This window comes from Eubalaena glacialis, chromosome 14, assembly GCF_028564815.1.
Source record: "Eubalaena glacialis isolate mEubGla1 chromosome 14, mEubGla1.1.hap2.+ XY, whole genome shotgun sequence".
NCBI lineage: Eukaryota > Metazoa > Chordata > Mammalia > Artiodactyla > Balaenidae > Eubalaena > Eubalaena glacialis.
The window spans coordinates 94356470-94368506 of NC_083729.1; the positions used below are offsets into that span (position 1 = coordinate 94356470).

Consider the following 12037-nt stretch of genomic DNA (forward strand, 5'->3'; position numbering starts at 1 on the left):
TTGATCTGGGGAATTTGGAGCAATGTCTGAGGAAGCCCACAGAACATGGTGGAAGGCAAGCTGTCCCAGACATTAGCAATTTCAGGAAAGGCAGAAAGGACATTGAGAGGGGGTGAATCCAGGTGTCCAAGAGCAAGGACCACCATGTGAGCTGGAGCCACCGGGGCTGCCTGGTGGGGCTGGGGCCCTGGGGGAGGAGCTGCCCAGCCAGAGCTGCAGCACAGATGAGACACAGCCAGAGGAGCAGGGGGGAGGGGGAGGAAGGGGAGGGGAGGGGCCCTGCCTCCCTCCTCCTCCTGCCAATCTCCTGCCAGTACCTCCCCCTGTCCAGTCCTACCTGGGAGCAGACGGCAAATAGCTGGCACTCATTTGTGGCTCAGCATCTGTTCTCGTGTATTCGCCTGTATTTAACTCCTGTTTGATGACGTCATGGGTCCAACCACCAGGATTCGCTCTCCTTAATGTACCCTCTCCCGCCAAGTGGAGAGACACAAAGTCCCAGCAATCTCTGGATCCATCTCAAAGTCCAGGATCTCTGGTGATGCACAGCCCCTTCTGTCAGATCCAGATATGGCTTCAAATGTGGTCTATGAAGTGCACGGGTTAAGTACCACCCATTTTCCTTATCTAAAAGAATAAGCAAGAGGTAAAGCAGAAATATAGGTGCGTGTGTATGTGTAATTTTAACACTTACTGACGTGTTATATTTTATATTTATTTATTCATTATATTTTACTCTTTAAAACTACTACAGTTCTCATTTCTGTAACTGTCATTGGGTTGATATGGTCACCTTTTTGTTTTTCACCCCCCATTCCAAGTTCCCTTTGCCATCGTATGGTTGACATTCTCTAGCTGGTGGGATGACAGAAACGTTTGCTTCTGAGTAGTTCGACGCGTCTGTGGTCCTCCCTGTAGTTTTCCCTTAGATTTTACTTTGGGACATGGAAGTATTAAGAAGGACCCACTAAACCCCTGGACGCCCCAGCTGGTCGTCTCTTGTCCCCACGATCTAGGGCCAACCCCCTGTCTCCAGGGAAAGCCAGCTCAGCATGTCCCCTTCTCTATCTGCCTGGTGGGTCAGTGGTGTGAGGAGCCCCGAGTAGCCAGGTCTCAGCGTGAGTCAGCGGCACCTCGTAGCCTCTGACGAAGACTCCCCCCCTTGACAACCAAGAACTCTAGGCCTCCAGATCCAGTTTTCAAGGCTGGAAATGGTTTACCAGGTGATGGTGAGAGGGTCCCTATCATCTCTACCCTGACCCCTGCACCTGTGAACCCTGCTGTGGAAGAAACAGCACATATACCCTCCTTGGCGCAAAGCATTCGGGGGCGGCACCCAGCCTTGCTTCCCAGCTGGTTCCCTAACCAACCATTTATAAGACTGGGCTCAGGCAGGTCCGGGAGGTTAGGGTCCCATAACAGCTCCTCCTGCTGCATCGCCCGCCCTCCCTCAGCCCAGACTCAAGCCCTCGTGGAAGCTCCTTGTGTCCATATGAGAGGACATGAAAGCCTGGCTCTGGTTTACAGGTGCTTCTGCACAGCCCGCTGGACCGGCACGGAAGGGACTGCGGCTGCACTCAGACCCTCTCCAGGGCCTCCCTGGAGGACAGCGTGGAGAGAGAGCTTCCCAGTGGACGGAACTGTGAGCGCCGTGCCCAGCTGGAGAGAGAGCCGGCCGTAAGGACCTGCACTGGTTCGTAGATGGCGGCTCATGGCTTGGCCGGTTGGTTGGCGACTCTGGCAGGGAGCCTGGGGAGTGGGCAGAGCACGGTGATGTCTGTGTCCCCTGTGAGAGCTTCCAACGGCATCCACTACAGAGGAGGCTTTCAGAAGTCAGGTGAACAAGATGACATTAACGTGTGACTGTTAGCTCCCCACGCCCCCACTTGCTCAGTTGGCCCCCTGTACAAAGTGGTCATAGCGACAGGGATGAAGGCTGTGCGTATGGACAACCCCTCCCCAAGGCTGGTCTGGCCACTGCTGCTGCTGAGCGCCCAGCCTGCTGGTGGCAGAGCCCACGCTTCTTCCCCGAAAGGGCGCTGCTTCCAAGAGGGGGTGGTGACAGGCCAGCTACGTGGTCGTAGGTTGATTGCATTAGACCCCTTTCCTCCGTGGACAGGGTGCCAGTTTGTCCTCACTACAACAGACAACTCTTCTGGCTGTGGACTTGCTTTCCCTGCCTGCAGTGCTTCTGCTAACCCCACTATTCTTGGATTCAAAGAATGTTCTATTTACCATCATTGTATACTGCAAAACCTTACTCTGACCAAGGGACTCTCATGCATCAAAAGAAGTCAGTCATTTTCACTTGATGGTGATTCCTGCTGTGCGTGCACAGCCGTGTGGCTTGGTGGCTCACACAGCACCCAGTTCATGATGGCAGCTTGAGTGCCTGCTGATCTGGTGTCCCCTGGTCAACTTTTCAGTCTCTAGACAAGCCCAAGAGGAAACCTCCAGCTGTTTCTCAAAAGCATGGATTACAGTTCTTGGTAGAATAAAATCGATGTGCTCTGGGTGGTAGAAACAGGGGTCTTTTGGCTTTCCAGAGGTTCACGTTGACATATTTCAGTGCTGACTCAGCCCTCAAAAGTCTGGTTGTTTCCTTTCCTAGATGTACAGTCACCTGGTAACTGACTGTAAGGTCAGGTCCCTGTGGGGAGGGCTCCGAGGAAGACTCAGATTATTATATTTCTGACAGTGCTGAGGATTCCTTTCTAAGAGGACCTGGCCTCCTCTTCATCAGGGTTTGGGGCTCCTGTGAGCTGACAAAGGTCTGGGAGTCGAAAGAGAAATAACTTCCTTTTTTGGTCACTCAGTCATGCTTCTGCTGACCTAGAACTTTTCTGCTTGTGTGGATGAAGTAACCTTGGTAGGGTGCCCTTCCATTTCAGAGGTGACTGTGATCTCTGCAGTTCAGACAGTCTTCTCCCCTTTTGCACATCACAGTAATTGCACCCATGTGTCTGCTGGACCCATTGCTGCAGGACCCCGCCATTCCTGCTGATCAGAAAGCCCATTTCAGTGCAGAGGCTCCCGCTGTCATTCGCACAGGGCCTTTCAAGGCTCCTGGTTCTCTACTCACCAAAGCATTTCTCAGAGCCTTAATAAAGGGGAGTCTCCAGGTCCTCCTGGGAGACAGTCAGGTGGTGAGGAGGTGGGCTGCACAAAATAATTTCTTTTCAACTTTCTCATATTCCTAAATCTTTGGATTCCTTCCTTGACATTATCCCAGGGCAGTTCTGGCTTCTCTTGTTAAATGTAGACTACCGTCGGGCCCACATTTCAGTCAACCAACCAACCAGATTGTTAGAGCCAGCACACAAAGTCCAGGATCTTGAATAATAGTCCCCATTATCCAGTGCAACATTTCTTTCCATCGCAGGTGACCGTGGACATAAACTTAACAAAATCTTGAGTTGTTTTGGTTTATAAGTTATCTGGGAACAGACCTAGGATGCATGGGTCCGACTGTAACTATGGGTTTGGAAGTAATGAGCAGAGGTGAAAGTAAGTCTTCAGGAGGATAGGCATTTCCTTAAAAGACACTTACCTCAGGTGAGTGGCCTCAGGTGCTGTGGAAGGCGTGTTGCTACTGATAAGGAAGTCTCTGTGGATTTGGGGTACAAGGTTGTCAGACTCTTACAAACCCATCCAGATGTCCTCATCTCAATCTCAAGGTCCTACGTGCCATACTAACAATTTCTAACCCTTCACATAAGAGACTTTACAAGGCTGAAGGCTGAACTGTCTTGTGATTCAGAAGCTTGCACGACTAGATTTTGGGTCTAGTCCTCAGCCTGTGATATAAAAATAAGAAATTCTGTTAGGGCCTCCATGGGAGTTCTGTTTCTTTGACCAGGCCTTGACTTGAGCCAAGAGTTTAAAGCCCTGAGCTTAGCTTTTTTCTCTTCCTGAGCCCTGTAGTGCAACATGAAGAAACCAGTCCTTCTTCACTTCTACCCTTACCATCATTGCTACCGCCATTACTACCATCATCAACATTACTACCACCATCACTACCCTAACTATCATTGCTACTGCCATTACTACCCTAACCACCATTACTACCGCCATTACTACCATCACCGCCATTACTACCGCCATTACTACCATCACCACCATTGCTACCACCATCACTACCCTAACTACCATTGCTACTGCCATTACTACCCTAACCACCATTACTACCGCCATTACTACCATCACCGCCATTACTACCGCCATTACTACCATCACCACCATTGCTACCACCATCACTACCCTAACTACCATTGCTACTGCCATTACTACCCTAACCACCATTACTACCATCACCACCATTACTACCACCACCACCCTAACCATCATTGCTACCACCATTACTACTACCACCCTCGTTACAACCATAACTATCAAGTATATTAGCTACTTCATGTCCCAAAGTCTTGCTTTCCACTGGCCTTTTACCTTGAGTCAGCACAGATGACATTTAAGCTCAAATAGGTAAGCAATCACAGAATTCCTGAATCTCAGAATTCCTGGGGCCGCTTCTGGGGTCAGCCGGGAACCCATCTGAGCCCGAGCAGACACGTTGGTGGCGTGGTCATGGGGTGCAGTGTTTGTCCTTGATGATGAGCTAGCTGTATGACCTCTCTGGGAGGCTCTGGTTTGTACCCTGGAGCTGTGTCATTTCTGTCCCACCCCACTCCTCTGAGTGGCCGGGAGCCGTACATCCCGACTCCCACTGCTTCCAGCCACAGTTCTTTGGAACTGGGAGGACACCGGAGCAGCAGCTTATGAATGGCTGGCAGTGAAGGGCTCTGCCCAGACAGAGTCAAGGCTCTCATTTGAGAATTAGGGTGAGGCCGGCCCTGCAGCTCCTAGGATTGGGAACGTTTGGGGTGCTGAAGAAGGAGAGGTGACACATTCGTAGGATGAGAAGCGTAGAGGTGGAGGCTGGGGAGACTGTCAGGAGACGGGGCTTCACCGGGTGCCACCCTCCCACCCCACCTCCCACCCCGCGTGCATGGGTTCCCTGAGGGGCCCCTGTAGCCTTAATTTAAATCGAAAACAAGCAAGCAAAAGCAAAACCAACAAAACAAAACCCTGCCTTTCACTTGAACTGTTTGCATGGTCTTGGCCTGGGGAAAAAAGAACACCTCTGGTGGCGCAGTGGTTGGGAATCCGCCTGCCAGTGCAGGGCACACGGGGTCGAGCCCTGGTCCGGGAAGATCCCACACGCCGCGGAGCAACTAAGCCCGTGGGCCACAGCTACTGAGCCTGCGCTCTAGAGCCCGCGAGCCACAACTACTGAGCCCGCGTGCCATAACTACTGAAGCCCGCGCGCCTAGAGCCCGTGCTCCTCAACAAGAGAAGCCACCGCGATGAGAAGCCCGCGCACCACAACGAAGAGTAGCCCCTGCTCGCTGCAACTAGAGAAAAAGCCCACGTGTAGCAACAAAGACCCAATGCAGGGGCTTCCCTGGTGGTGCAGTGGTTGAGAATCTGCCTGCCATTGCAGGGGACATGGGTTCGAGCCCTGGTCTGGGAAGATCCCACATGCCGCGGAGCAACTAGGCCTGTGAGCCACAACTACTGAGCCTGCGCGTCTGGAGCCTGTGCTCCGCAACAAGAGAGGCCGCGATAGTGAGAGGCCCGCGCACCGCGATGAAGAGTGGCCCCCGCTCGCCACAACTGGAGAAAGCCCTCGCACAGAAACAAAGACCCAACACAGACAAAAATAAATAAATAAGTAAATAAAAATTAAAAAAAAAAATTCGTTAAAGACCCAATGCAGCCAAAAATAAATAAATAAATAAATTTATTAATTTTTTTAAAAAGGGAAAAAAGAGCACCCCTAATACACTGTTGTGTGTATCTAGACTGGAAAAAAACTTTTCAGAATCAGATAGCTTATGGTTCAAATTCATGGCCTTGGGTGGCTTAACCTCCCTGCACCTTGGTTTCCTCAACCGTAAAGTGAATAATTCTGTTTGGAATGCCCTTCCAGACCTACCCATGTGCATTTGCCAGCCCATTCTTCAAAGTAGCTCAGGTGATACCCACAGCCCTTCTAAGTCCTATGGCGTCACCGGCCTCTGTAGATCCATCCTACTCCACCTCGTACACGCATTTACATGCCTTCCTATCGGGGCCGCGTCCAACCTTCCTTTTCCCCAGCAAGCGCAGCAGAGAGCCTCTCGGGGAGCAGGTGTGGAATGAGTGAAGCATCCACAGTCCGTTAGAGCCACTTTCTTTCCTTTAATTTTCAACTCCTTTTCTTAAAAGTAAAATCCCAAAGGAAGCCTGGCTTCATTTGTTCAGGTGCCTAACATATACAATCATTTCTGAAGTGTATCTCATATGATCATTAGTTAGTAATTGTAAAGTTCATTTACCCTCTGGCATTAATTAATGTCATGTGAGTCTTCTGGGTTTTCTTCAGCTCAAATTTTAGTGAATGAAGAATAAAGCCTGAAGGGGATGGAAAGAGATAAAACATGGTCTATGATTCTGTTAAGAAAATGGAAAGAATTTAGAAAAGTAGGAAGATTCATGGGAGGAATCAAGATCCCCAATGGAGAAATAAAAAGGCAGATGGTAAAAATTAACTATAGGCTGAGGTTGATCTTTGGTCCCATTATTTCAACATTGGGGCCAAGAAAATCCGTGATGTGATTTGAGAGAAGAAGTCATTTCAGCTAAATTAGAAACACCCTCTGGATAGCCTGCTCTCATGAATGGTCCAAAGCTAGACCTCACCTACCTGGTGACGGTTAATGGCCAGCTCTGTGGGGACACGCAGGCACCCTGCATCTGAAATGCCAGACAGATGTCTGTTAAGTGGAACGGGACACACCCACCTTCTTTCTCTATATTTCCATAGAAGGAACATCATACATGTGTGCAGAGGGGTGTCCAACTTGAAATAAATGTTTAAATTGGTTATAACTTCATGGCTGGTGTGGGTGACTTTTAATAACTAAGAATGGCATTGTATTACAGGAGAGGAAGAATGCACTCTCAGAAGGGAATCCAAGTTGACTGAGGTCTCCAAAGGCATGATTAGCCGCGTTTGTCATTAGTCACTTGACGTAAAGTCTTACCCAAGTTCATAACTTTGAAATTAGCACAAATCAGAATTCATGTTGTATAAGCTGATTCGCCCTTTCTCTCCTGAATAAAGTGATTTCATTTCTAACAAATATAAATCAGAATCGCACTGTTCTCTCCTTATTTAAACAGACACCATGATATCTAGTGCTAAGATTCTTTGAGAATAATGTTGAGTCACAGTGAAAGGATCGTATTAAAGCTGTTCAAATATTGAGCAATGGGGGCTTCCCTGGTGGCGCAGTGGTTAAGAATCCGCCTGCCAATGCAGGGGACACGGGTTCAATCCCTGGTCCAGGAAGATCCCACATGCTGCAGAGCAACTAAGCCCATGCGCCACAACTACTGAGCCCATGAGCTGCAACTTCTGAAGCCTGCACGCCTAGAGCCCATGCTCCACAACGAAGAGTAGCCCCCGCTTGCCGCAACTAGAGAAAGCCCATGCACAGCAATGAAGACCCAACGAGCCAAAAATTAATTAATTAATTAATTTAAAAAATTATGCTTGTGAGATTCATCAACATCAATGTATGTCTCTGTAGCTGGTTTTCATGGCTGTCTAGTATTCCGTTGTATTCCACAAATCATTCAGTTGTCCGTGGACACTTGTGTATTTCAGTTTGGGACTGTTATAAATAATGCTGCTCTAGATATTCCTGTCCATTTTTCAGCCTGTGTGTACACACGTTTTAAAAAAAAAAAAATTTATTTATTTATTTATTTTTGGGTGCGTCGGGTCTTAGTTGCCACACACGGGGTCTTCGTTGTGGCTCGCGGGCTTCTCTCTAGTTGTGGCGTGCAGGCTTAGTTTCCCCATACATAGCATGTGGGATCTTAGTTCCCTGACCAGGGATCGAACCCACCTCCCCTTCATTGGAAGGCGGATTCTTAACTGCTGGACCGCCAGGGAAGCCCCTGTGTGTGCACACTTGTGTTAGATATTCCCAGGAGTGGAGTTGTTGGGTCACGGGGCATGCACATTCCACTTTAGTCAGAAAGGCCACTTTTCCAAGGCAGTGGCATCCGTTCACCTTTACAGACAGTGCACGAGGGTTCTAGGACCCCCAGCCTTGTTTGCACTCGACGTGGCTTGGTGTCCTTTCTTCATTTTAGCTATTCTGGGAGTAAAGTAGTAGCTCGTGTGGTTTTAATTTGCGTTTTGCTGAAGGCTAGTGAGGTTGAGTGCCTCTCCATGCATTTATTGCCTGTTTCGGGTGTCTGTTTTGTGAAGTGCCTGTCCGAGTCTTCTGCCCAGTTTTTCTGCTGGGTTGTCTGCCTGCTTCTCATTAACGTGTTAAGACTATGTTGCAGATACTTCCTCACGCTCTGTGTGAGATACCTTTCACTCACTTAATGCTGCTCCATGGCGGTGAGCGCAACCATCCTATTTTATTAATTAATTAATTAATTAATTAATTAGGCTGCACCAGGTCTTAGTTGCAGCATGCAGGATCTAGTTCCCTGACCTGGGATCGAACCCGGGCCCTGTGCATTGGGAGCGCAGAGTCTTAACCACTGGACCGCCAGGGAAGTCCCCAAACATCCTATTTTAAACATTAAATATTGAGTCACTGTACTTGAATTTAACAGAAAAAAAACTGAAGTAAAATGGAAGGAATTGCTGAATTTCAGATAGATGTTTCCTCGCCATAAAAAATACTAGTTTCTAAAATAAAGCTGCTAAAATTAAGAAAAGGGTTTATGGAAAGCATTAATAGGCAGCGGTTATTTTTGTTTGTTTGTTTGTTTGCTTTGGCTGCACCACGCGGCATGAGGGATCCTAGCTCCCCGACCAGGGATGGAACCTCCACCTCCTGCGCTGGAAGCTCCAAGTCTTAACCACTGGACCGCCAGGGAAGTCCCAGCATTTATTTTAAAATAACTCTGTTATAACTTTGGATAGTATCTACTAATGCCTTGATTTGAAGGAGGTTAACTTCTCACATTTCCTTTCCTCCTCTCTCCCAACCTCCTGAGTTTGCCAGCTTTATGCTGTCGAGGTTTACATTTTCTTCTGAAACCACACTTTCTACCGTGGAACAGTCTTCACTGTGTTTACGTGGAGTCATCCTCTTTGCCAGTCTTTTTACCGTGGCCCCTCCCTCCGTTGATTTTCTATTTTAATTCATCTCTTGGTTGGTTACACTTCATTTTCAGTGACATTTTTAAGTGCCCTCAGGTGCCGATTTCCTCTGATGCTGGAGAACGTCTGCTACCTTCAAACTCGAAAGACGAGGTGGCGAAGCCGTGACCCGAGTACGTCCTGCAGCGTCTGCCCACCAGCGCGGGGCGCAGCCTGCCCGCCTCTGCGAGGGCTTTGAAGGCTGTGTAGGAAAACGGTCCCGCGGATCGCTGGCCCTCGGGCACCCCTCAGGCTCCAGGCAGCAGCCCTTCCGCGTCACTGGGAGCGGACTGCTTGGTTCCTATGGGAACGCAGGCGTCTGGGCGGGGCAGGGGGAACCACAGGGGCCGAGGAGGAAGCTTACGGCTGCTTCTCCTTCCATAAACATTTACAAACGAGGAGGTTCCTCCACGGAGCAGCCGTCAGGGTCCTGCTTCTTGTGCGGAGTGCCCTGGAGGACCTCCGGCAGGCTGGAGGGACCACGCTGCATGGCGCTCCGGCCCCCTTCCAGCCCTGGTCCCCCCTCCGCCTTCCTCCTCCCACCCGTGAGGCCCTGGGCGCTCGGGTGAAAGCGGGGCAGGCTCTTCCTCAGCATCTCAAGGCCCTTTGCGGGACGCCCTTCCCCAGCATTACCCCCTTACTGGGCGCGCTCTGCCCTGCCCTCCCTGCCCAATTCAGTGAGTAACTGCTGAGTGCAGGTTAGCTGTGGTTCTCACAGCGAAGCAGGGGATCCGCAGGCGGGTGTGGGCAGGCACATCCGACACACCCTGCCCGGAGTCCGGGCCCTGCCACATCGTCGCAACAGGACAGATTTTCTGCCTATTCAGCACAGCCGGGGAGGAAGCACAGGTTTTGCCCTAAGCCCTGAAATTACCTTTGTCAGAGCAGAAGCCAGAGAACTGACGTGATGTGAGAGGCTCAGGAAATTCCAGCTGAAGGAGAGGTCGTGAGCCTTCCTATGGAAAGAAAAGCATTTTTCCTCCTAAAATAAGGAAGCCAGCAAGCTTTCACCAACAGGAGCACAGGCACACTGCCTTAGGCTCCTCGGTGTTCATCCTGTCTTTGCAGGGCGGCTGCTTCTCCTGTGAGCCCTGGAGTCACCGCCCACAGTGGAGGCTGCCCTCTGGGCATCTGGGGACTCGCGCCTGCAGAGACGCGGCCTCGTTTCTTTGGCGTCTGTCTCTCTCATCTTCTCTGTGAGATCTGAATCTGAGCAGAGGGGGCCGTTGTCTTTCAGAAGCTAAGATGTCATCTCTGAGTTTCTCTGCCTCTGCTCTGCTCCTCACTAAATGGGGCCCCATCCCTTTATGGCACATTCTCCTTTTCCGAGGCAAACACCCCGATTTGCAGACGGCCTTTGCGCATGCCCTTCTCATCGGCACCCGCGCTCCTCCATCGGGAGCTCTCCTGGGCGGCAGCCCCTCTGGGCACCTTCCCTGACTCATCCCTCTCCTGCGCTGCAGGATGGCTCACAGGACAGCAGGCCCTCACGGCCCCAACACCTGGATGGAGCACTCAGGTGCCGTCACCCAGCTTTCAGACTGCACCCGGGCCCCGCCCGAGGTTTCTTTGAATTGGTCGTCTCAAGGTCAAGCCTAGCCTGTTTCCAGCCTTGGCCCCACGGTCTGCTCTTTCTCTCTGTGATGTGGCTCATCTTTCACCTCTGCCCTGATGTCAGCGTGTAAGAGTCAAGGCCTGTCCTCTCCGATCACTCCTCCACGGTAACAGCGAACTGAATTCTGCCAGGATCAGCAGAAAGTTTCCTGAAGGTTTATGGGTCACAGGAAGTGCTTTTAATAGCAAAGCACTTAAATCCACATGGCTCTTGAGCTGGGCCTCAGCCAGGATTTTCGCAGCTGAGCTCCCTGTCCTCCCTCCCGTTTCTTCTCCTCTTTTCCAGGAACTCCCTCCCACCCCTGGACTCTTCCCCAGGCAGCCTCCATGCCCACGTGCACCAAATCCTGACCCAGAAGTTTTACCAAGTCATTTCCCCAGATAAAGTCAGTTTCCTCCCAATGGAGAACTCTGGTGTCAGCTGTGTAGATGAAGCAGCTTTTATTTCCTTACCAGAGCAACTGCTACTCTATCGTATAACTATCCATTTCTGTGTCTCCCTCTGAAACCAGGCTGGACTCTCCTCTTTCGATCCATGCATCCGCAGCACCTGGCAGGGGGACTTGTAAGCACCCAGTAAGTCCAGCTGCTGAGAGGCAGAGAATGGCTGACCAGAGGACAGCCCTCCGGGGATGCACCCCGGGGTTCCTGTCCAGCAAGAGCCTGCGGCTGGGGATGAGGGGCTTTGGGGGGATGTGCAGCGTTGCCTAGCAACATTTCCTCACTCTCCTGTCACTCAGAACGTACAGACCAAACGATTCTTAGGGCAAGACTAGCTCTTTGATCTCACTTAAAAATAGGTACGATCTTTCCTTTTGTCTCCGCTCAAAATCCATAATTCTTAAAGGACCCCAAGGGTGAAAAGTATTGAGGATCTCAGATACTTACACCCAGGAATCTACTTCATCAGAGGGTTAACTGTGTCAGAGGATATTGGGAGGCCATCCAGGGGCCCACAGCCTGTCTTCCGCTCCCGGAGGGACAAATCCCGTCCGTGGTGGCGGGTGTGCTTCCGGCCTGGAGTTGAACCGAGTGCTCACGTGGTCTGGCCTGGACCGGGACAGAAATGCCTTCCGGATGGGCTTACGCAGCCCAGGAAGAAAACATCCAGAACCTTCCTGCGAACTTAAGTTCCTTGAAGATTTGCATCGAAAATGTTGCACATGAGTCAAAAAGTAGTAAGGAATGACCAGATTTCCCTGGTGCCGG

General features: G+C 50.6%; 1 long non-coding RNA gene across 1 annotated transcript; it reads right to left on the bottom strand.

The window, feature by feature from the left end:
* Positions 1–547: 547 nt before the first annotated feature.
* On the bottom strand, positions 548–11795 carry LOC133074615 (uncharacterized). The gene is made up of 3 exons (XR_009697206.1): positions 11717–11795; positions 10089–10170; positions 548–627 (listed from the first exon to the last, which is right to left on the bottom strand). It is a non-coding gene; the product is annotated as an uncharacterized LOC133074615 (long non-coding RNA).
* Between the last annotated feature and the right edge of the window lie 242 nt (positions 11796–12037).